General features: G+C 39.7%; 1 protein-coding gene across 3 annotated transcripts in view; it reads right to left on the bottom strand.

Moving 5' to 3' along the window:
* The window catches only part of macrod2 (mono-ADP ribosylhydrolase 2), a 394,808-nt gene that overhangs the window by 355,919 nt on the left and 12,053 nt on the right, over positions 1 to 26,836 (bottom strand). The window lies entirely within an intron of this gene.

Here is a 26,836-nt window from a genome sequence, read left to right as displayed (position 1 = left end):
TTATATTTAGAGAGAAATTGAGTTTTTATTTTTAGTGCTAACCTTGGACTCAAACTTCTTATCAGGCCAAGTCAAATTTAATTAGAGCTCACTCTTTCAAACCTGAAATTCATGGCTGATTACTTGGCCTCCCTCTTGGTCCATTTGTCTTAAACCATCTTGGACGTCTATGCCTAGTAAGCACTAGATAACAAAGGAGAGGGCCAAGGGAAAGCCAGACAGTTCTGCTCCAACACTCACAACTACATCCAGATTTAATATTTTATAGAAAGGAGTTCATGATTAATGGAGGGATTTGGAAGAGTCATGGGGAGGGACTTTAAAATTGTTCCCCATCCCAAAGCCGAGTCACCTTCTCTGACAAGCGTCTCCCATCCACCTATTATATAAGCTTTACATAACTTGAGCGTTTTGAGATTTTTTTTTTTTCTTGGGCATTCTGACAAATCGAATGTGGCAGCATGGTGAGAAAATAAGGGAAAATGTCATCAAACGCAAATGCAGTCCGGCAACTGAGTTACTTCTCGAACTTTGCTATCCGACTAATCCCGCACGCTGCCCGGTGGGTCATGGGAATAATGCCACCGGATCGCTAGTTGGCATCGTTTATGTCAGAACTACGATGGTATCTGATCGTCTTCGAACCTCTGACTTTCATTCTTGAGTAATGAAAACATTCTCGGCAAATTAAACCGCTTTCGTCCGTCTTGCACCGGTCCAAGAATTTCACTGTGCACGCGGAGGCTCATGGGAAATGTAGTGTGAAAATACTTCACTTTCCGAAACTCCTCGTAGTCCCTTTAAACTACACCAAACAACTCTTTAGAATTTGGTGAAAATACTTGGTCTGGGAAACATAAATTATTAACCCAAATTGTATTACTGTGCCAAAAATGCAGGAGGAGGAAATCTCTGATGCCTCATGGTGAAAACCTCTATCTTTGGGTTTTGTAAGTTATAATTTAACAGTAGGCCATTGCTATTACTCTGCAGAGAATATCAGGCCTTTTAGACAAAAAGCACAGCTGAATGAGGGTGGTATGTGGTGGTACTCTACCTGCTGATTGAAGCTGATGTTAGCATGGAGTCAGGTAATAGGATCAGACTGCCCAGGCGTCAGAGAGTGCCTGTAGTTTTCCTCCAGGGATTGTCAACAAAAGGCCTCCTACAATTACGGCACTGAGAGGCAAATGAGACAAGACACATTTCTGTCTCATTAACACCTGCCGTCTCTCACCTTTATTATCAAATGGGCCTTAAAACACCATCTCCTCTTGTAGCTGTTCCTTTCAAGAAAAACTCTGTGACCGCGGTCTCCAATCTTTTCATGCTGTGCTGAGGGTTGTAACTCATAACAAAGTGAGTGCCACTCTAACTCAGTGAAAAGAGCTCTTTCTGATGCCTATAATCTTCCAAGCTATTCACTTAACAGTGTTTAGCAAAGTCCAAGTCATTTTAAACATATGTTTCAGGTAGGCCATTGAGAATGTGTCTGACATGCTATTTTTAGCATGTCTCTTACTTATCTCCATTCTATTGTGTGGGTTCTAATAGAAATGCAGTGATTAACTGTGTATTGAATTTAATGACTCTTGAAAAGTACACTGGGAAATAGAACTGGTTAAGCAGAACTCTTCCCACAACAAGACTTGTGTACATGTACGTATCTAAAACTTCTTTGCCATTGATACATTGAGCACTTGAGAAATTTTCCTTATTGCAGTCCATAAGATTAATTTATACATATATTTCAATTCCACTGAATAGAGAAAAACATTACTTGTGCACAAGCTGTGTTTGAATCAGTGATCATCAGTCTGGCACCAAGCTACAACAGGAGCCTGTAAAAAATAAATAAAAAATAAACTTGGAAAGACAAACATTTAAAGGTACTTTTTTAAGCCCATTGATTGAGGTACCATCCCATATCAAGAATGATTAAAGCAGAAGTAAGTGATATATTTGTGTTAATATAAGTCTTAAATAGTTATATCTTCCGACAGCAATCACTTACATAGAGTGTTTGGACTGAAACACGGGTCTCTCAGTCCCTCTGCTCTGCTCTGAGCCGAAGAGAAAACATTTATCGTATCCTACAGTTTTTATCCAATGAGGAGAGAGAACGGCATGCAGGGCTGTGTGTGCAGCCAAGGAACGCCGTGAATGTGGTGACGTAGCGACGAGGACTGTTATGGTGCGTTCAAGGAAACTCGTATTTTTCCGACCGTGAAGTGGTACCAGTTCGATCTGGTACGAGTTCACCGGTCGGAAGTTACGAGTGGCCGTTATAGTGACTTTCACCGGTAAAACAGGTCGGAAAAACACGAGTGGGTTGCCTGAAACGCTACAAAGTCGTAAGTTGTGACTTGAAGCTGTAATTTACGATTTCAAAAGCCTGCCTGGAACGCAGCATTAGCGAAAACGACCGGACCACTTACTTCTGCTTTAATTTCAAATACAGCAAATGAGGGAATTTTTGCACTTGATCAGAAAAGTGACGTCAAAACTAGCTGAACTGAAATCACACTGACAGTCGGTTATAAGACTTGCCAACACTACAAGAGAGATTATTGAACTATGCATTAGTTTGTAATACCCCATCTCGTCCATTTTAGCTTCCACCCCAACTTGCACTGAAAATGCACTCTACTATTATCCTTTCTCACATCTGATCTTTCTTCTTCTAAGCCCCAGAAGTATTTTCATCTTTTGCATCTCTTTGAACTGTAGACAGTTGACTTCTGTGCAAAATTAATAGTGGTGGGGCCAAGCGTTGCTCTGTTTTAACATTGCCAAAAACATTTGATATGAAAAATGTGTATTAATTTAATCTTACACTTTTAAATTGAATTCTTAACACGAGTAATACTATAAACAAACTGACAAATTAGAAGCTGTGTCATATTTAATGTTGAAGAGAAAGATTTGTTGTAAACGTCAAATAATTAGCTACTTTATTTCATTATAAATTATTTCTTTAAATGGAAAATAACTTCAGATGTTGTCAAAAGACTTGCAATTTTCATGTATTGTTGTCCATGGCTTTGAGCCTTTGAAAAAAGGTTAACAGACACATGTCCAGTAACCAAACGCATCGTAACTTGCAAACGATTTTGGTCACAGCAGTTGTTCACAATTGGGTATTATTATATGTTTGACTTGAATAATATATAATTTAGATTATTCAAGACAACCAAATATGGCAATGTAAACAGGTTGTTTGGGAATAATTTAACTATGTCATGATGTGATGTATCACATCATATTTCATCTCATCTCTCTGAATGATGGCAGCATTGAAACTTATTGAGTCCGGGGGTTAGGTTTAGTTTCCTTCTCATGAATCCACTGGAGAATAAGTGCTGGGACACAAACTGAGGCAATCTAATCATATGTAATGTAAGACAGAAAGTAAGTGATCGAAAGACCAACAGAAGGGGTTAACTACTTCTTGTGCTGACTACATTATCTATAGTTGAAGGCTAGCATTAGGGCATATTCAGGCTGAGGTCATAAGCAGACACAAGAGTAACAGGTTCTGTCAACAGTGGGCTACTGAATTAACCCATGGTTCAATAAAGCAATGCTATTTCCCCTCAAATACTTATTACAAGTATGTCTCTCAAATAGAGACAGAGTTCCTGCTAATATAAAAGACCTTTTAGTAAGCTTGAAGGTTTGTAATGAAAACTGCATCAGTCAAGCAGGTCAATAAGGCCTGTCTCAAGCCATTACCCAATAAGAGTAGGATGTGTCAGGGTTCAATGTGGCTGGCTCAGACTTATCCTTTGTCCCTGAGCAGACGAAAAGACATGGATAAGAATGAGAGTTTAAATCAAAACAGCCTATGAGCTCATAGCAATTTTAGTTTCAATTTAATTTCACTATAAAGCTGAATTAATGGTCTATTTTATCAGATGAATAAACTTAGCAAAGGGCAGAAGTTCAATTTAAGAACGTCATGCACATGAATGTTTCGAAGGCATTATGACTATGAGGACACGCTGTGCCCCTGATACCATAGTCCAAGGTAATGCTTTGTCATGTTAAAGCAGAACTTTGCAAGTCGGCCGGAAATAGCTCGCTCCTTCGTTGGTTTCTCTTTTTTTCCCTCTCCGGAGCTCCCCCACAGTTCTGGGAGGCACATGTCACTGTCGTAAAAAAAAAAAAAAAAAAAAACTCGCCGCCGCCACCTCCTCCACCCCCCCTACACGTGCTTGTGTTTACTGCTGTTTGCTAAGCCCTGCTAACACCGCGCTAACGCTAACACGGAGCTAATGCTAACACGGAGCTAACGCTAACACCGAGCTAACGCTAACACGGAGCTAACGCTAATACAGCCACACACAGGCACAAAGACACAGACATACACACACAGGAATAAAGGTTCCAAAACGCGAAGGTGTGTGTGTGTGTGTGTGTGTGTGTGTGTGTCATGATGTATTACATTATCTTATAAAAGACCCATGGTGTGTGTATCTGTGTTAGCATTAGCTCCCCGTTAGCCACAAGCTGAACTTCATCAGTAAACATTTCATGTTTCCATGGTTTCCTCCGACTTTCCGAACTCAAACCAATCACGATTCGTGACATGCATGACGTCATATGCGTTCTTATCTCGTACTGCCGTAAGGCAGTTTGTCGCGATACTTCTATCCATTGACGAGATTTGTAACACCGAGACGGACGACTGATCTTGCAAGTGCGGTTTTCAGCCAGTGGGGGGGGTGAGCGCATTGGCCTAGACCCCATTCACTTCATAACAGGTCACTCAACCATCACAGTGACTCTGAGCCACGATAATTACAGCCCAAATCCTGCATAGTTCTGCTTTAAACTGATTTCACCTTTTGCATTTGTTCTTTGCCAAACTGTCTGTGATGTGAACAAAGTCAGGCCTCTTTGTTTGGTTACTCGTGAGAACATTTCTCCAATTTTCAATCCTTTGTGACCTGGTAGTGGAGGTTGCATGTTCACTGTTTTTTTGTCCAGGTAAACCATGATTCAGTTATCACATCCTTGTGTATACATACATGTCCTGCACCTACGGTTATTTTGATGGCCTATATTTGGGCTCTGATTGGCCTACGTGGTCTATTTAAGATGCTACCTCTGTCCACACCATAACATTTCCTGATGAAGGTCCCAGTGACCAAAACAACTTTGATTAAATACCATAATTATACGGTGTGTGGGAGTTTTCCTCTGTTGTAGTTATCATACCCTGAAAAGTATTTCCTGTGTAGCAGAATCTCACAACACTTTCCCGCTTATGCCAGAGCAGAGGAGCTTAAAGGTAGAGTCTGTAGGATTTTCCTTAAAAAAAAAAAAAAAAAGAAAACATAAGTATAGAGTAGGCTTCTGGTGGCTGTGTCTGCAGAGCTCCGCCCTCTGCCTGTATTTTGATGTTCCAGTTGAACGTGGGTCAGTCCTGACAACAGCTGTGGAGCCCGAGAGGAGGGGCCCAGCTTGAATGTTGTTTACAAACACACCGAACAAACCTACAGACTCTACTTTTAAAGGAACTTGATATGTTTTTCAAAGATTAAACAAAAGAAACAACCACTGCCAAAGACAACAAAAATGGAGCGACAGTAATAACTTTGTAAGTGTTTCTGGAACCTTACTGTGTTCATACGCTATAAGTGCAGCTGGCATAGCTTCCAGAAACCAGAGCCATTGAGGGGATGTTTATTATTATTTTTTCCACCTTACTCACAAAAAAGGTCTTCATTTTTCTGTTGTGTGCTGTATGAAGTCCAACAATCAACTCACCACACGTTGTACTTATGAACTAAAAACACATCCTACTGAAGTACAGGATTAGGCATCTGAATCCTCTGTGCATGTAAATATAGCTATTGTGCATTAAAGCAATTTGTGGGGAGACTCAAGTAAGCAGAAAATGAGCACACTCATCTGCACCTGCTGCAGGTCTTATAATCAAGAAGCAATCAGTATAAACTGCAAGGACCTGCCTCTCACTGCTGTCAACACGGTAATGCCCATCTAACTTCTACAGAGCATGAAAGGATGCCCATACTGCCACTGAAAGCAGTAAACAATATACTGCCTTTACATGTATAACAATGTGACTTCTCATGCAATCATTTTCATACATTGATTTAATAGTGTTTATTCAGGTTTTGACTGTCCAGTACAAGTCAAACAGTAAGGGCGAGCTTTACAGTAAAACAGCATCTCTGCAGTCTGGAGGGAAAAAAATCAAACACTTCCTGATATGAAACGAGCTAGGTTTCCCCACTCGCTACCTAACCATTCTTGGTTCATTTAGTATTTTAAAAGAATAATATAAAAAATTATCTCATTAGCTCCCACCATTGAGAGAGTGAATGGATGGCTAAACTGAGTACCTAAGAATAGAGCCTCAGAATTAAAGGGGAAATAACACTCCACTGACACGCAATGTTTCAAACTAAACTGGGTCACTGAGCTCGAATTCCTCAAAGGTGAGATGGGAAGCTCTTTAAAAGCAACATGCATTAACAAAAAGGCCAGGACAAGCAAGATGGAGGAGACTATGGGTGTAAGTACAAAGCATAAAGTTCAGTAGCATCTAATGAGTCACTGGTAGCCAGTGTAACCCAATGAACAGTACATTGGATTTTTCCAATTTCATTATTGTTTCAGACGAAAGACTCCAGCGGAACTAATTACAGTCAATTTCTAATGATGGCTGAATGTGATATTATAACATATAAATGTACCAATTACAAACAATCAGACACAATACAGCTAAATACATTTGCACTAAGATTCTCTCACCTCTACCATGACCAAACTGGATTTCACCTTGACTGAAAGAGAAAGCTACATTTCTAAAAACAGCAGAAAAAAGAGATTCCATTTTCTCAACACATGAAAAGATCTGCGATTAAGAGCAGAAAATGACATGCTGAAAAGACTATTTTGTTCCAATATAAAGGCAAGGTGGAGTAAGACACACAAGAGACACATACACTGTAAAATGCACTTCTAAGAGAAAGGAGGCAAATTAACGTGTTGCAAAATTAATGCAAATTTATGCAGATTCCTTCTATCAGCCTGTACTCTGTTTTTTTCTAAACCTTTGGTCTTTTAAAACTGCAGGCGGACAAACAGCAAGCTGTTTAAAATTCATGAAACATTTATTTAATTCACCGGGCAGAGACCTTTCCTGACAACCTTTTACTTCTCCCACTAGAGCTCTGCTAGTCTGACATTCGTCAGGCCCATATTGGACATGATGTATGTTTCATGACAGACTACTTTCCTGCATCATTCACACCACTCTCTTGGGTCTGCTTTGATCAGGGGGATAAGCATTAGCATCACCCACATCACACACGCTTCCCACTGAATGCTACTGACATACTGTATGTGATGGACAAATTGTGAATGGATGAAGCAAACACACATGTAGGAAAGAATTAACACAGATGAAAACATACAAACACAAATCACTGCGACATTTTAAATTACCAATGTGATTCTAGGATCTCACTTAAAACCACAGGTTTGCAGTTTTAACCGCTTGCTGTCTTCTCAGACTCACAAAGGTGCCATTCAATGGCAGAATTTTTTGTGGCCAAAAGGTAACTGGTTTGATCCCAGTCTGGAAGGATAAATCTGGGCAAGGATTACTACTATTGTTCACTTAATCCCCAAACTGCTCAGTGGTCAACCAACACCCTGGTTTTACTTTGCCGCTACTCGGTGGGCATGTGTGCTTTTGTGAGAGTGGAGGAGGGTGTTTGCTACAAAGAGCATTAGTTCTCGATAAACCTACCCTGCTTATATACAAGGAAAAAAAAGAGAAGACAGATGACTTACAATACACACAAACTGTAGAAGAAAACTTCAATATAAATATAGTCCTTTATAACAGGAAGTATTTCTATGAATGTGCATCATCTTTCCTTGCAACCCATGGTAGACAGGAAGTGTGAGCAGGTCACTGCCCTGTCACTCCACATTGCTCGAGGGTCCAGCCAGTAATCATGCTTATTGACAAACTAAAGGTTCAATTGGGCTTAATGGCCACTCTTACAAATCCGCTGATACTCCTACTCATCTTCCCTTTCTTCCCAGTACTGCAGCATGACTTCCACTCATCCCATCACTTTCACAGCCCATCTCGTTCCCAGCTACTGCTTGAGCCGAAGCCCAGCTGTCCATCGAGTTGCTTTGCTGTGTGAATGACAAGGAGATGCAGTGAGAGGCACTGAACCGATCAATGTGGAGGAGCTTCTTTGAAATCCACCAGGTTCTTTTCTCTAAGCCCAGGCTGTGTAAAAGTCCATCCACGCCCTCCATTACTTCCCTCCTCCCTTGTGCACTAACCCCCTCAACCAATTCCCATTCTCGCTCTCTGAGCTGCTCACCCTTCCGTGCTCCCCTCCTGTGTAAGGAGAAGATGCTTTCCCACAATTCCCTGAAGATGAGTCCTATCACAGGACGATGGGTGGTATTTATTCAGGGTACAAGGCATCCTTACACTTATTTATGTGGATTTGGTTCAGATGCTTCTCCCCAGCCATATGGCTCCGGGAGCACAGAGATGTGGAACTAAATGCCAAGATTAAGTTTAGGCAGCAAAGTATTTACAAACACCCAACTCATCAATAGTTTGACCCTGATGTCACTAGCTTTCTGTAAAACACAAAAACCACTTAGAGTACCTGAGGAAATAAAGAGGGTATTTAACCCTAGAGTTGAGCAGATTTCAGCCATCTGTTTTAAAGAGCTTAACCTCAGAAAGTCTTCCACTGTCTGGATGTGTTTAGTGACAAGAAAAACCAAACAAGGGCCATTAACAATGAGGCATGTCCAACTCTTGCCTCAATCTTTGCTTAGTGCATTTACTACACAAGGGCCATATGTCTTAACATTCCTTTTTCACTCTGCACTGAATAGGGGTGAACAAACCATCTGGGCTAGTTGGAGCGTCACTGGTGAGCGCCTCAGCCAGTAGGATCTCCAGAGAATCTAGAAAAACCGAGCATTAGACCGGTGTGTGTGTGTGCGTGTGCATGTGCGTGTGTGTGTGATCAATTAATAGCCTCACGATTTAACTTTACTTTGGTACATTCTGCCGAAGCTGAGTAGACTGAGCAGAATGAGTGGTACAGCAAAGTGCAAACTAAAGGGTAAACATGTCGACTTGTCTGCAACCCACAAGTAGCAAGATAGAAAAAACTCAGCTTCAAATAAATGTAAAAGATGCCATTTCTATCAAGTGGGTCATATTTCTGAAGTTGTTTTTTTATTGTCCATCTGCCTTTATTCGGAAGATGACTTAAATTGAGTAACTTGAGCGTTTCTGTTGCTTTACATTTTCGTTAATAACATATCCAAAACTGAAAACTCTTTGTTGTTAAATACAATTTAAAAATGTGCATTAGTCAAGACTGCTTTCTGTGTTTTCAGTTGTCTTCTTCAGTTGTCTTCAAAACCAAGTACATCTTAAAATCTACTAGACAATCTTGGTGACATGTTTTGGGGACTGTTGACAGGTGTCAAAGGGATTGTGTGCCATGAATGGCAAATGTCATGCTGAAGTGAGGGATTACACTGTATTACTTTCTGAATAATTCTTCAGAGCCAATAGCCTTCTAGTGAAGGAGTGGTAATCTGCTGTGGCCAGACCCCATCTGGACTGGCAGCAGCTTAGTTCCACAGAGTTCAGACCATGTACTGCCCAAAAGAAAAACTCAGCCTACCATGTCACAGTTCATCAGAGACCTAAAATTTGGCTATTCACCTCTGCTAATGAAACCGGCTCCCAGTCCACGCCACACCACCCCTGGCCCGCAACGAAAGCAGAAAGCTGTGTTCATTACGAGGGAGTGGAAGCAAACCAATGTCGAGACCTGCCATGTGAAAAGACAGCTGAGGCTAGCTCTCAGAGATGGGACGCCTGCTATTTTTTCTCAATTTTAGAGCTGTCTACAGCCTCAGGGACATAATAGCCATGTGTTTGATGTCCTGTGCCACTTTTCTCTCCATCACTACAGATAAAAGAAAAGAAATAACATCACTTATTTATTCCCCCAGTACTATTAAACAAGAACACTGCAACAGATATACAGTATGTGCCACATCTGTAGATGGTGGGCTGTAACTTCAAGCAGGGCACTCTCATTACCCTGCACCACTTATGTCAGTAAACAAGACGGCTAAGGTCATGCTGTTGTTTTCCTCATTGTATGTCACTCTAGATAAGTGTGACAGCCAAAATGTAAATGTCCATTCAGCCTCCAATCCACACATTACTCTGATACTCAGGGGGTAAATGGGAGCCAAACAGCAAAGTCTGTCAGTTTTTACAAAGAGTCAATTTTCCCAGCTCTCCAGAGAACAAATTGGTCAAATAATGACAGTTATTCATTTAGCAGGCATAGCTGGTTTAAAGCAAACTGATCATACAATTAGGCTATACAGTATAAAATGATGTTCTATTGACCTCCATGTCAAATCAGGCTGATAAATGGAAACCTAAATTGGCAGCTTTGGGAGGTGGGATACTGTCTCTGGTCAAATGGCTCATTGATTATTTGATTATAGCACTCTGTTGTGATTAGTTGATAAGCAGAGTGAATATTGAGCACACAGTCTGTTTGAGCTTGGCTGATTGACTAGAAGACACTGGATTCATCAGATTAGGTGAGTGGTTCTGCACAGGGATGAAAAAGGGTCTCATTTTGATCTCATTATTATCCACTAGTTGACAATCGCAGAGATTTATTATCAAATCATTTTCACATTTTGGTATAATGCGTAAAAAAGATGAGTCTCATACTGTGAGTGAGAATGACTGCAATAAAAAACACTATCACTGAATGGAGCTCTCAGTGGTTTGTAGTGAGGTTGTCTGGGTCTTAGACATCTCCTCTGTCCAGGCTTCCGATGCATGTTGACAGCCACAATACGAGTTGTAATAGCTAAGCATTCAGGGATCAAATTAATTCACCCCTCATGAAAACTTTATGAATACACTCTGAGGGACTGAATATAAATGTGCATATTCTGCAGAGGTAGTGCACAGAGGAGGCAGACAAATGCATTGCTGTGCAAATATTGTTGTTGACTATTTGCCTGGGTTTTACACATTATCTTGTTATTAACACAATTACATCATGTGGATTATGAAAGGAGCAAGCTCCAGTTTTAATTAGTGCAAGTAGGTGAATGTGCAGTATTGAGTTGTTTAAACAAGGGCAGAGAAATGTGACTGTCCTATGGCAGGTAACCCACACATCTTATCTTGTGCATTTTGCTTTTGCCAACTATGAATGCATGAGTTTAGTCCAAAAGAAAAAGCTTTGCCCCCAATGAAAATAAACATTTTTATTAGCATTAGATTCCATCACTATCAACATCAAAAGATTTTCTTTATCAGGGGCGGTGCGTGGCGCAGTGGTTAGAGCGGCCGCCCCATGTAGAGGCTACAGTCCTCAACGCAGGCGTCCCCGGTTCGAGTCCCATGTCGGGCAGACCTTTCCTGCATGTCATTCCCCCTCTCTCTGCCTCCCCCTTTCCTGTCTATCTCACTGTGCTATCAAATAAAGGCAAAAAAGCCCAAAAAATATACTTAAAAAAAAAAAAAAAAAAGATTTTCTTTATCCACTCATATGCAATAATAATCCAACTGAAATAATTTCACTTTAGCATTACCACAGGGGGAAAATCCCTGTAAATATGCTACTTAATTGAAGTCTTTGTGGATACATTTACATGCATGGCAGAGTTTCCACAATATGTAGGATGCTCACGTATGCCAAGCATCACATCTTGTTTATAACAACCCAGTTAAGATCATATCCCAGTTGCTGGAAGCCTGAATATAGGAGCAGGGATATTATCTGGTGGGGCATGTAAACACTTCAGCCCAATTACTGTTGTGTTTGATGATGAGCACAATTTGATTTCCCTGCTAATATCTCATGGTAATATTCTGACAACTTTGTTTAATCATGTCCCCAAATATGTTGGAGAGGAATCCATACTAGCCACCCCAATTACTATGAGCATGAAAACATAGCTGGCTGTGAAGGATACATACTCTACAATACAACATGGGGAACTCGAAACATGCACATAACCATCTTGCTTTAAAACGAGAGTGGGAGGACTAGGCATTTCGCTAAAAATGCAAAACAGTTTCAAAGAGAAACATAATGGATTGAGCCACTTGTAATTTCTTCCTGCTGTTGAATTACTGGGGGGAGAAAAGAGGAAAATGAGTTATGGAGCATTAACCTCCTCATTCACAATTATCCCACTGCTTCTCTCTCCCTCTCTCTCCCTGTCTCCTTCTCAGTCTTGTATTACACACCACTTAATGGCACCAAACTGACCGACGCTCCCTGGAGGCACCCTTCATCAGCCAAATGCCTGATGGTATTTTTTTCACAACACCCCTCTCAATCCTAAGAGAGGGGTAAAGAAGCACCTTGATGATATCACAGATATTAAGTTTCACAGAAGTCATTGCTCACGCTGTGAGGGGCAGAGGATAGAAGTGGGTGAGGAGAGGGCGACTGGTCTGATAAGAATCTCTTTGTCTCAGAGTGATGACCTGGACTGCCGGGTCAACATCCTGGGGAGCTAACCGGTGTGAGGCATTTTTCAACCTTGGAAAGGTGTTGAGACACTGAAGGGTAGTGTGGAGAGAGCTATTGAGTTACTGTGATGGGTGCACGTTTGCTTGATGGCCTGAGGCATTAGTAAGGCAATAAGAGGGCCAGCAGCTCTAGTCTTTCTCCCAGTGGTGCCTGGTCTGTATCAGGCGTGTGACATCTGCCCTCACACCTGACTCTGAGACAGCAGTTAAGGACAAATGTAGATCAAAATCACAGTTTTCACACGCCTGAACTGTACTGGCTAAATGGATAAAGTCTGAAGACAAAGGAAACGTGCTAAATGATAGAAAGTAGAGCTAAACGCTGAAATGGAAACTTAGTGCAGTTTTATACACTACAGTTTTATATCACACTGATTTTTTATAAGGTGTCCTGTTCAGATGCTATATGCAGTAATACAGCAATATCATCAAACTGATTACTGGTTAGGCTTTTATTATACTATAGTCCAATAATAGGGGAATTATTAAGACTCCACCTTCTTAGCCATCCATTCCAAGTAACTTTAATAAACCCTCTTTGCCAAAGTCGTTTCAGTTGCTGTCTCCTAGCAGCCATTTAATTGAGAAAACTGATGAGCCCCAATAGCTTCCAAGAAAGCCCTTTTGTTCTACCTGCTTGCTAATTCCTTGCAAGTCTCCATCTTTGTCCATTCAATGCTAATTCAGCATTTCTCAGGCATATGAGATCCTGATGACCTCCCAGTGGTCAGGAGAAAAAATAAGGGAAACCTTGTGATTTGAAACTTATGACCATGTATCCTGTAACCTTTGGATACATGCATTGTTTCTCAAACAGGCAGGGTCTGGTTAAATATCTATGGTAAATTATGAAAGATTCTGTAAATCTCTTATTTTCAGTGTCATATTAATTTTCACTATCTTGAAAACCTCAAGTAAAATTAGATTTTTATACTTATTTTATTTACTGGGTTGACTGCTTTCTGTGAAACCACTTTTTACAAATGCTCAGCCTTAGGAAGTTGCAAACCACAAAAGTATGTCTTTGGACTGACAGAGCTTATCATCATCTTCTCAAGGTTCAATTTTTTTCACCCTAACAAGAAGATACAAAAGATACTCAGAGACAAAAAGTCTGCATATTTAAAATGCAGATAAATCAAAAGATTTCAATTACTGACACAAAACCCTGAATTCAGTCTAAAAACACTTTCATTACCATCACCCCCTAAAAACCGATGGTGCTTGCACACCAATATTTTTTCTCATGGCTAATGCAAAGTCAAGCGATGGATGACAAGAGTTGATAAACACAATTTAAACAGAAAGACACAAGGGCTCCTCATCACTAACACGTAAACAGCACATGAAACAAGCATAACATTAAAAGTCCTGTGGGGAAAGGAGCAGTTAGTAGACACCAGCAGGTATTTACTTGATCTTTTTACAGTAGTGCTTTCACTTTAATTGCTGTCTGAATGATGAAGCACCGGAACATTTCTCGTGCTCTCTGATCAATCTGACATATTTGCTAATGAAATAAAAGCTCCAACGTTCTCTCAAGCTTTGTTGCCATCTCCTTTTGGGCCATAAAAGAAAGTTGGTGAAATGTGCAATGATAAACACCCATAAAGCCTTGTCTCATTTTAGTGAGAGGCCATTATCGTACCGTCCTGAGATGTGCTTTCATTCTCTGACAGTTAGTGAGATTCTTCTCATCTATAAAACATGCAGGTTACGTAGAGAGGTAGCTGTAAACTGCCAGTTTGCTCATTTAGTAATATCTGGGGAGTAGAGCTATCAGTTATTCATCTTCCGCCTCCTGGCCTCTTGCTGTGGCCCTGACTGGGAGGACACTGCCTCACAGTCATAAATGTACAAATGAATGGGTAAAACCTCCTGTCGATCCACCACTACTCCAACAAATAGTTTTATTAGCACTGCCACCACTGAAATTGCTTAATATTGGATTCTTTCTCCTTCCCATGCTCTGGAAGATGAAATAATTATGTCACATTTGTCAAAAACTGTCACATTTGCCACTTCACTGCAGTCTCTTGAAGGACAAGTCTGTATATTAAATTATTCAGACCTGGATGCTGGTTATGTAGCAAGATGGTGAATCTGGTACTTAAGTGACTGCAAGAAACCACAGAATACTCAATTTGCACCATCCAATCTCCATTTGTAACATTCAATGTGTTTTAAGTTCAGCTAATTGTTAATGAATTCAAACCCAGCTTTGCTCTACTCAGGTTGCCTGCTTCATGTACTGTGCCCTTGGGAAACATAGCCATAGACCCAGAAAACTTTACTAATTGAAAAAGTACACAGCGTCAAACATACAGCCGTCCATCTTGCCTTTGTGCAATAACAACACAATCAAAGGGTAAGTGCATGGAAGAATATGTTTACCACTAATTGCAATTGAGTGCATTTCCCTAATGAAGCCCAGTCCTGACTCTAATGTTTACTATGCACAAAATATTGTGTGGGCATATGGGAATGTGTGCTCGGTCTTTTTAGCTGTTGGTGTGAGATGCCAACATATTCCTTTGTTTTGATTATCATGATAACTTTTAATCCACAAGGCTGTTTTTACAAATGTGTTATTGTAGGAAAGGACAAGAAGTGAAAATGAAACAGGCAGCCAAAGAATGCAGACAGGAGTGCTGCATTGTCCCATGCACCATTGGGCAATATAAAGCACAGGGCCTGTTGTCTCTTATGATGATTAATCTCCAAGTGCACAGGTCTTCAAGACCTCTCCATCATTTCTCTGTTTGCAGGAACTCACGAATAAGCCTGAAAAACAATGTGTGCACATGCTTCTTCTCTCTCCTAACACCTAATACCTTGTCACAGATTTGAGAGATGGGGTAAAATGAAAATAGAATTTGATCTGGGCTACTCATGTGCTCTATAGGTATTTTAAAACATCCCTGCTTCTTTTAAGAGAGAAATACACATTCCTATTGTCGAGTTGTTGGCAACAGTTTTGATGAGAAACATTTAATGGAAAATTACCATAAAGTTAGCAACTATCAGAATCCTGTAGGATTTCAGCCATGATGGCAGGACCCTTCAAGAAAAGCAGGATACGAGACAGGAGGATTTTAATTCCAACAACAGCTTTACTGTCCACAGCAGAACCAACATCAGATGACTAACTTCTTTCACCACCACAGCTCTAGGTCAAACGAAGCAAACCGGCTAATCTTGACAGTGTTGTAGTAGGCATGCACTGAACTAACAGATGTCATTTGTCCTTAAGTGACAGAAAAACTATGAATAAATGAGAAATATAAACTGATACTGGATTGTGCTGCAGCTTGTGTTCAATGGCATACAAGATGCAGTGGTAAAAGAAAATGTACGAAAATGTAAACAAACATATCTATCTATCTATCTATCTATTATAACAGTTATTAAAGGACCATTCCAGGCGAATTCAACTCAGGGGTGTATTTTCATATCATTTTAGGTCTAAAAGAATGAATCTGAAGATTTTCAGTTTAATCGCTCCTGTTTTGCGGTAGTTGCATCTGTCCGCGCATCGCCACGGCAGCAATGAATGGGAGTGGATGTAAGTTCTGCTGTTTAGGCTGTTTCCAGCCCTCAAAGCCGCAATTTTTTTCCACAGACAGCATCAGATGGCTACTCAAACATGCACCGAGAAGTTTATTTACTTCAAGCAAGCCGACATGTTTGTAAAAGTCGATCTAATTCAAAGTCTCCCGGAGTCTCGCGCGAGCCCGAAGTTGCAGTGCTGGTGTATTCAGGCGCAGTAGGAGCTACCGCTTGTGTCATAAACACAGGAATATCAACTCTTTACTTGCTTGAAGTGTACATTTTTTTCCACAGACAGCGTCAGATGGCTACTCAAAGATGCGCCGAGAAGTTCTTTTTACTTGAAGCAAGTAAAGAGTTGATATTCCTGTGTTTATGACACAAACGGTAGCTTTTCCCACTGCACCTGAACACACCGAGCACGGCAACTGGGTCTCGCGCGAGACTCCAGGAGACTTTGAATTAGATCTAGTTTTATAAGCATGTCGGCTTGCTTGAAGTAAATAAACTTCTCGGTGCATGTTTGAGTAGCCATCTGACGCTGTCTGTGGAAAAAAATTGCGGCTTTGAGGGCTGTAAACAGCCTAAACAGCAGAACTTACATCCACTCCCATTCATTGCTGCCGTGGCGATGCACGGACAGACGCAACTACCGCAAAACAGGAGCAATTAAACTGAAAATCTTCAGATTCATTCTTTTAGACCTAAAATGATATGAAAATACACCCCTGAGTTGAATTCGCCTGGAATTGTCCTTTAACATTAATGAGTAATCCAAACTGAGTTTGTCAACAATTCTTGACCATAGGTCTTCTGAAATCTTTTGTGCAGCGTGGTCCACATCAGAAAATCCTTCTTGTCAATAGCAAACTCAAACTGTCTAAGTCACAGTAGAACCCACATCTCATATCTTGTTTCACTGAGTGTACTCCAGGTTTGATGACTGCTGATTCCAGTTAGCTTTTGTTAACACCTTTAGTCGACGTGTTGACAGACTTTTCCTAGCCCACAATGTGACAGGTTAAAGAATGCTTTAAATATAGATAAGAACAATGATTTGTGCGCAATTGGTTTGTAACTTGGATGAAGATCTCTCCAACATGCATAAGGTCATTCCAAAAGGTTTACTTTCTATCTACTTACTGTAACTGGTTTGACAATGTGAAGCATCACAAGTATTTTCAGAAGTTGAATTTCAAACCACAGTTAGAAAAATAGCACTTAATGTTGACATTGACTCCAAACAGATAGTGGGTATAAATACAGCAGAATATAAAACTATCATCTCCACAATTGTAATTCAAAACACCCATGAAGCAGCAGATTAAATTTCCTCCTCTTTACAAGGCATTTCTTGCCTTGAAAGACCCCGTCATAAAAAAGAAACTGTTAACATCTAAATATGTTGACATACCACAGCAGACGGTTGTGACTGAGACACCAGCTGGTGTTTAGAGTGAAAGCCTAAACCTAGTTTACCATAATGAAGCTCTCAGAGGGAGGCAATGCACTCCTCATGCCATGCTGCTTTACTTGGCTTCTTACCTCCAAACCTCAAACATAAGCACATGGATTTTTGGGACAAGCATAAGATCTCCCTGATCGCTACAACATAGTGGCACTGGGTGTGTTTACACAGCTTGAGAAACCCAGGCTACAAAAGAAGAATGACTGACGATTTTATGCCAACTTCTATGAGTCTAACAAAACATTAAAAAATCTGTGCTGGAGTGCCAAGCTGTCTGAGGATAAACATAATTTTGCCCTCTCTATGTTGGATGTTGTTTATTTGTTTGTTTGTAGTTTGCTTCTTTGGGAGAGAATGTCTGTTCCAAGATACTTAAAATACAAGAACATTTTAAATTAAAATGTGTTTATTATATATTTATATTTATTTATTTATTTATTTATTTATTTCGGACATGTTAATTATCGCTGAAAGCAACATCATAGTTGTCCTGTTATAGAATAATGGTGTCCTACTCCTCTCTCTCCTTAATGACATCATCACTTTGAATCTAGGTTGTGCTTACTTGCCACAAAAGGGACAGTGGACTTTTCTCATTGTTTTGAATCACATCAATCTTCTGCCAGCTGACAACCTCCACTTGCCTCTCAACTCTGACTGTTGCGTTTCTCCACTTCAGGTCTATTTCATCACAGGGTATAAGGCAAACAAAGCAAAGTCTCTCATTTGGGGGATAGCCCACCAGTCAGTCAAACTCAACTTCTTATAGCAAGTTTTTAAATGCCCAAAAGTTAAAGCATCCCAGGACACCAAATCTAGATCTGTGGTTTTTCATACTGGCAAATCCCCAAACAGTATCTCACAGAAAAGTCAGAGAGTTGGTTTTAAAGCAATCAGCTGCCTCAGGCAAACAGTGGAATCCTGTTTCACACACCAGAACAAGAACAAAGGAAAAGTTACAACTTATTACTAGTAAAAAAGAAGCCGTATTTGTTTTTAAGTCATCCTGAGTCTGCGTGGATTGATACATTTCACAGAAATTGAAGCTGAGCATATTTAGAAAAGAGATTAACTGAAAACTTTCAGAGTTACTTTGTAGAATCACAGGCATTTGACCCCACTTGTTACACTGCCTTCCAACATGTCCTGCTTAGATATAATCAAACATCTCCTGCTTATGATGGCCAAAGTACAGCACAGCACAGGTCAAAATCATCAATGAAAATGCTGCTTGACCTTCTGCATCTCTTTCCATCCTGCTGGTCCGCACCAATATGCTTCCTCATTAATTTCAGGGGCATAGGCAGCATTAATTGGCCTGCAGTTAATTGAGTTGTCTCCTAAATGGAAATCACTTGCAGCAGTTTTAAAGACTTCACTCCATCCCATGTAATCCTGTGTAATGTAAAACATCAACAGAAACGGTTACTTCACTGTGTTATATGCAAGTAAAGTGAACATAATATTAGATTTGCTGTTCAATATAATTCAATCAAATCAAACCATAGTGCTGAATGAGTTTCCAGTGCTTCTCCTGGATGTGTAAAGATTGTAAACTTAAAATTTAGCGCTTCAGCATTATGTTACACAACTGACCTACTATGCCTATGGTGAGGAGGAAAACACTCTTTTAATGTGGTACCTTCATTACTTCACTAACCTTTATAATGATTCATAGGACTTTGATTTCCAAGTGTGCACACTGACATTATATTCTGTTGGCAGAGATTTACAAATATATAACTATCCTGAGAAGGATGAAGGAAGGGAGGGTAGATGTCAGAATAAGTAATTTGCAATATTCAAGCTCAAAGGGCTGTCAAGTTTGATAAACCCTATAAATATGTTTACCTGTTCTGTAACTATATGCAATGCCTTGCATCACATGGTGAGCTCTGACAAGTTATTTTGCTAAACACAAGACAGGGAAAACGTTTTACCCTGTTTTTGATCATTTTAACTGTTACATTTCAACTCGTAATTCATGAGTAATTTAGAGAGAGTACAGTACAGTGATATGACAATGAGTGAGATTAACAGAGTCTACAGTTGGTAGTGAAATATATTTTAAAAGTGAGGTGAAGTAATTGCTTTTTGCTATGAATCAATGAAATTGTACTCCAAGGGTTATGATATACTCTCTCTGTGATAACTTGGTTTTGTGGTCTGTGGAATTACATTTTAGTGTTGTGTGGATTGTGAACCCAGTGTGGATTGTGAATCCAGTGTGTTCTAAGCGACTAATTAAATGCCCATGTCTGAATTTACAGCTATGAATGTGGAAAGAGCCAACTGTATCTCATTGTACCAAACATTTAAATTAGTTATACACACACCTGGATCTCTGCATTCAAAAGTAGGGTTGTTGTTGTTGTTAAATGTATTGTCATCATCACTGAGTGCAATGCTTTATAATTAATTCCATCCCTATGCAAGCAGCCCATGACCCTTTCAACTCCCTAGAGCTACAGTTATCTATAATAGACTGCAATAAAGTCACACTTAAAACAACAGAGACAAACAAGGAAGCTCATTAGAGCATAGATCCAACAAAAATGTTTGCTAAAGAGGCAACAGTCGATTTCATGAAGTTAAATGGTAAAACAACAATACAGATATGTCATTTTCTGTTCAGGCTTGACAGCAAGGTATCCGGCCTTGACTGCGTTTTCATGGCTGTTCTATAAAACTGGAGGAGAGCACAACAGAGAGAGGGAAGACAATAGATTGATAAAGTTGTAAAAGTCTAGAAATATTGGCAGCTGATGAAAGGATTACTGAGTCAGTGCAGTAAATGAAAAATTCTATTAACCTGCAGGTATAATTATACATACAATATATATACAAACAGAGCACTGTAATTGTGTCTAGCAGCAAAATCATTGCAAGCCTTTATATAGTATGACGTTTCCTTGTTTTTATCACCACTCATAAGACACCCACTCATGACAAACGCACCTACAGCAGTAATGTGATGTGTTTCATCAACAGTATGGTACAGCCCCTGGGGGGCTGTGGTGGCTGGAGGTTGGCCATGTGGTGCGTGATTACCCAGAGAACATGGGAAATCAAATCTGCTGAGAGAACACAACATTGAGTCTTCAGCCTTTTTTAACTTTCTTCTTCCTTCCCTGTCTTTCCCCTCACCTGTCAGCTTTTCAAAGTATACCTATAAATATACAGTGGCTTTGCACCTTGTCTTCATGTTTGTCTAAGTGGCACAGCCATAAAAAAAAAAACAACAACAAATGACAAACACAAGATTTCCCCCCTTTACTGTACCTTTTCCTCTTCAACATTCATCTACAGCAAATTATAATTCTTCTAAATCAATCAACACCTGCTCATGGCAAGAGAGGCAAGAAAAAGAGGATGGCGGATCACCTTAGAGCTCCTATCAATAGGCAGGACTGTGTGGAAGCAGCTTAGGAGCCTACTATTTACAACAGCCTGAGTTTCAGCCACTTGAGATATAATTAGCTAAAGCACAACACAATAATGCAGTAACCTAGATATAGTTTATAGTACAGGGAGATTCATTGCCCCGCCAAAGGTAGTATGTCTTATCATATCTGTATGAATCCATTTCAGGTTCCTATCGTTGTTTCTATCACCTCAACATTTGTTCTAGCTTTATATCAATTTATCGGTCTTAATGTAATGTATGATGTGCCAATCATATGATCCATAATAACAACCCTGCTCAAGCAAAACTGGGGCATTGGTTTGTGTTGAGGGTGTCTCACGCCAGTAACTACACAAGGCAGACAAAAACCCCAATACCACCCACATAAGGGAACTCTGTTGCATCACAAAGGCTTCGCCTTATTGGGAACCTTAATCTGCTTTGTTTGTGCATGTGGTGGAGGTGGTGGAGGGGGTGGTTGGGAGGGGGCTAAGATTCTATTAAAGAGATTAAATTGTTTCTATAGCCAAGTGAAGCATCAAAGGCCAACCAAATTGCAGCCCTTACTTGAGTGGGTTTCGCTAAAGTCACTTATTTGTCCATTTCATCATGCTAATGGCAGAAGCCATCATCCCATTATAGCTCCACAGCTGAGTGAGGTTAAACAAATGCAGTTTGTTTGAGGTCGCACAGTCTTCAAGTCAGGTCTCACTGCTCCCTCCTGTACATCACAACAAATCATCATCTTGTCTATAACTACTCTATATAAGCAACCTCCTGAACCCCAGTGCATTAACCACCTCTTCACTCACTGACACTCAAGAATAAACATTGTCTTTTTAGTCTGCTCTTATCAAATATTCCTTCCTTTGTACCAGTCCATTACTTTACGAAAATCCAATCCAACTTCCTGGTCAACCTAAAATCTATTTGTTTTACTGGGGAATTTGTTACTGTTGGAGCCATTTTATGGTTTATGTGTGCATTAATGTTTATTTTCATGTAATAGCTGGAGGCCACAGTAGGTGGCGCTCTGTACTGCAGGGAACTGTTAAATAGAACAGCAGGTAATTACTCAGCAGGTGTGCTGCCGACTGAAGCACACAGTTTTTGACTGTTGCCATTGTCGTCGTCTTCTGGTTACTGCGTTGTGGAAAACGTGAGCCTTTGTTTTGATTTTGCATACAAGTATCAGAGTTAATGTAAGTGTGTGTACAGTTCAGTGGAGGTCGCTGCACAAGACCATGAATAAATGTTTGGTGACTGCATATGACGCTCATGTGTTTCATTGGACCCAGAAGACAACGCATCATCTACTACCAGTAGTACAGCAGCCTCTCAGTGGCTTAGGTTCGTTTTGTTGTCTTATTTTGATAAGAACAAGTCAGTATAGTTACACTGTATGAGATGGCGACATCTAAGTGATTATTTTCAGCATATAAGGCCTTGCTACCTTTGTATTACTGAATGTATTCTATAATGTAGGATTTCATTTCATTTAACACAGTAACTATGAACTGTGTTGAGAGATACGTTTGTCATAAATGAGACCAAATGGGTGCTGGTTTTGGAAAACTAATGGGCTTCATTAGTACTCATTGTTTGCACAGGACTTACATCAAACACTGACTTGTAAGCTGTAAGACCTGTCCAAAATAATAACTCCATCATGCCTAATAGAATCATATCTTCAAGACATTTCACATACAGTACAGCTCACCGTTCATCATAGCCAACAAGACCTTGCCTCGTTTTCATTGCTATTCTGTTGAACAAAGGTCTTTGTCTATAATGAGTTCACATTCTCTAAGCCCTACAGTAACCACACAATCACTTGTGTCAACAGAAGGGAAATCCATTTCATCAGGATGTCCAGTCAGTGCTTCATTACCATACACAAGAGCAACAACTGTGCCGCCACGAAGCCTCAGAGAATATATTTGTCAGTCAGTATGTTTGCCAAGAGTATTTTCATAATGACTGCAAAAGATAAAGAATGCTCAATTAATACATCATATATCAATACATCAGTTCACTATGATATATTTTATCATAACTGTTCTTTGACACCACAACATGACTGCATGTTTCAGAGTTACGGTAACTGATCATGTCAAGAAGATCCACATTACATTGAATAATCATCAGAATCAAATCATTTATCAGTCATTTAGCTATATACAAGCCTAAGTCACTCACTCATTTTCAGCATGTTTTCCTGGGGACAGTCTAAATTCTATTAATGAGCCTTCAGCATTGTTCTTTAAAGTCAGGGCCATCCCATTCACAAGCTTTTTGTCTCTGTTGTCAGTGGACTGTTTCCTTAAAAGATTAACAAATTTTCCTTCTCACAATTTTGCAAGGTTTCAAAAGTTATTTGGTTTATTTAAACAAAATACATTTATTTAAACCCTCTTTTTCAATCTAGGAAAGGCTAGGTCTCCCTGATGGCACCGTAGGGTGATTTTCTAAGGTAATGTGTAGTTTTCTGGTTCAGTACTGATATTTTTTCTGTGAAAAGATCATTTAGGTTTCAACAATCTAAAATATACAGTCTATAAACGTCTCCAGTGCAATGACCATGGCATTTAAACAGATCATGCAACAAACATAGCCACTGTCTAAGTTTGTCTTTCAGGAAGGTAAATCATTAACCATCACTTGAAAGTGCAGCTATGTTTAGCAGAAAAGGGAGATTATACACTAAAACAGGGATTTTTTTTTTAGAGAATACAAATAGTATGCTTGATATTACCCCTTATAAATAATAATTTCTGTATCTCTTATATTGTTAATTAGTTATTAACCATTATTCATACACAACTTAACAAGAAAATCGATTTTCAACATACTTTTGTTGATGGTCTTCAATAAATATTATAAAAAGCAAATATATAGAGAAAAAGGTTGAACTTGTTTCTCACAATTTGCTTTGAAATTGATACCAATATAAAATACCAATGGCAAAATGAAAAATAGAAAATAGCTTTATAGTTTTAGTAAGCATAAAGCAGCTTCTTTATTCCAACATATCTTTAGGAGTTAACATAGTGAGCCAGACATAATCTGTCAATGCAAATCCATAATTACCGTTTGATTAATTATGTTTTTCCGTTTAAACAACAAAATAGCCTGTAATACAAATTCCTTTGATGAACACTAAGCTGTTCAACACTTACTGGAAAACTAAATGTCACCTGAATGTTGTTTAAGTTGGATTTATGAGACAGATAAATCTTGGCATGATTTGAGTTAAGCACAACATCTTAAAGCTTCTGAGTATCATGATTATTATTGCACAGGCACACTGACAAAATGTCACCTACATGCTTGAGTACTTTCAGCTAACCCTTCAAAGTTCTTTGAGAGACATATTTTGAAGTTTAGAAGTGAAATGGCATCTCCTCTTAGTGTGTATTCCCCAATTGCCTAGTTAGAAGCAAATCTTCCCCTTAGAAGGACTTATGAATACGCTTCTGGAAATGTAACAGCACCATATTCCTCTGAGAATTACTCTTAAATAAAACTTTTAAAACTGGGGGAGAAACATCAGTTATTCTAAAATGCATTCAAAATGGCCAGTTGTGAACTACTGTTATGAAACACAGCCTCTGGTTCCACAGCACTGAGACAAACTTGAACTGCTCACAAATATTGAATGAACTGCCCTGGGTTATAGGAATTGTATTCTCATTTAAAGCTACTCAGCAAACATCACACTCTTTCATTTCAGTAGCTCAGAGGTCTTTTTACATGGGGTGACTTTTGTGTTTAGCAAACAGGAAAATAGTGCAGGGGACATAATTTCATATCTCCATAAGGCACTGATGTTCTAGGTGGAAAGACTTTGCTGCACTGGATTATTTCATTTCTGCTTCAACACGACTTCATGTTCCAGAAGTATGAATTTATTTTAACCTCTGCATTTCCTCTAAGAAATAGGTACTGTGATGCTAGGTATAAAATTATCAAATGGAGTGTTTGGTGAAAACAAATTACATCCCTCAAAGAGAAGGCCCTCGCCAAAATGTGTGCTTTATATTCCTTTACTTACTTGTAACATTATGTTGCTCATTACCTGCATCATTACCATCACCTAGCCATTATACATAGGAAGCCATTATAGAAAACCTTGCAACTGCAGGCTTGTAACCGAGTAGCTCATCAGTATTTCTGCTAAGGTGCACACTTTTCGGGGCTCTATGTGTACATGGCTTGCATTTGTTTTTTTCACAAAGGTTTACAATATTTGGTGGACTAGAGATAAACTGAGACAAACTGAAAGCTGAGGGGAATGAGGGAGCTAAGGAAAACAGTGGAGGAAACAGGAGCAGGGCAAATGAACTGGTGTTCAAAGTGGGGTATTGTGAAGACCAGTGCATCGCCTACTGAAGACCATGCAGAGCACACTGCCTGGGGACTTTGCAGAGACACGGTCAGCAGTCAGGGGTGGATTTCTTCAGCCCTCTCCTTTCACCCGCACTTCACTCTGTTAAGGGCCAGTCTCAACCAGCATCTCCCCACATTCTCTTACAGATAAAAGAGCTAATTCCCTCTTTTGTGCATACAACTACACAAGAGCACACATGCTGCATCTCTACATCTCTAGCTAAAAACGAAGCACAAAGCCAAATCTCACATCTTCTATGCTAATAATACCGTAACATCTGAAACCTTGTACTGAGCTCCAAAATCAGCATCACTGTCTTTTTTAAACTGTTTCATTTTGTTCCAAAAACATCACAATATTTTTCAGACATTTTTTTAAGCTACTGGAGAAGCAGATGCTAACAATCTATAAGATGCCTTGGAATTTCCAGTTGTCACCGCGAACAGCTCGAAAGAAACATCTGTGAAGGGGAGGCAGAAAAAAGGAATTTATCCATCTGAAATGCAGAACCAGCTCAGTCATTCCACTTCTCACACACACACACTATCTGATATGTCCATGATACTGAGATAGAGCCACAGTGCCCCCTACAGGTCAATAGATAAATAAGACTTCTGAGCATTGAATTTATCCATCTGATCGTCTGCCTGTTACGTTACTTGTTAAATGAAAGCTTTACCAGCTTTACACTGCTTCAGAACATCTTATCCAGCTGCACTGAGAGGGTCGCACATGTGTTTTCATAGGATATGATTCATCTTCCAACCAACATTCTTAAGTATCCACTCAGAAACCATGATAGGTTGCATTGTTTTATGGTCATAAATTGTCCTGTGAGTTCCTGATACTTATCAGAAGGTTTGTCCCAAATTTGAAGACATTTCTTTAAGGCATTACTGAGATATCAGGTTAACATAAAATAGGACGGATGATAACACAAAACCACTTGTTTTTAACAATTCATTTTTATTTTAAAGTCCAATAAATTACATTTTTTTCGTGTTATCAAAGGGTCCTTAATCTGTGTGGGATGAAAGGAAGCAGAAACGGAAGGTGATGAAAGATTCTTTCCCCATGTACCATTACAATTACTCACTGACCTGATGGGTGGGAACTGGCATGTGCGCAGCATAAGGTGGGGTGTTTTGAAATGTGTGTTTCAGGACAAGGAGGGGGCAGTGGAACAGGGGTGAGAGGAAGGGGCAGGAAGAAAAACAGGGATGCAAACAGCGACATTCTAACCTTGACAACAATGACTCAAGTTCTCTGTTGACTGGGGAGACGAGTGAGAACATGACCTGAATGACGGGCCTCTTCATTAGCAATGGCACCTGTCTCCAAATACACAGTCAGATTCATGGCATAAACACCGCTTTGTGGGGGAATGTGTGGTGTTAA

Source organism: Trachurus japonicus, chromosome 15 (assembly GCF_045865225.1).
Source record: "Trachurus japonicus isolate A0001 chromosome 15, Traja_1.0".
In the NCBI taxonomy this organism is placed as follows: Eukaryota; Metazoa; Chordata; class Actinopteri; order Carangiformes; family Carangidae; genus Trachurus; species Trachurus japonicus.
The sequence above is the reverse complement of the archived record's forward strand: the minus strand, read 5'-3'. Positions and strand labels throughout refer to the sequence as shown.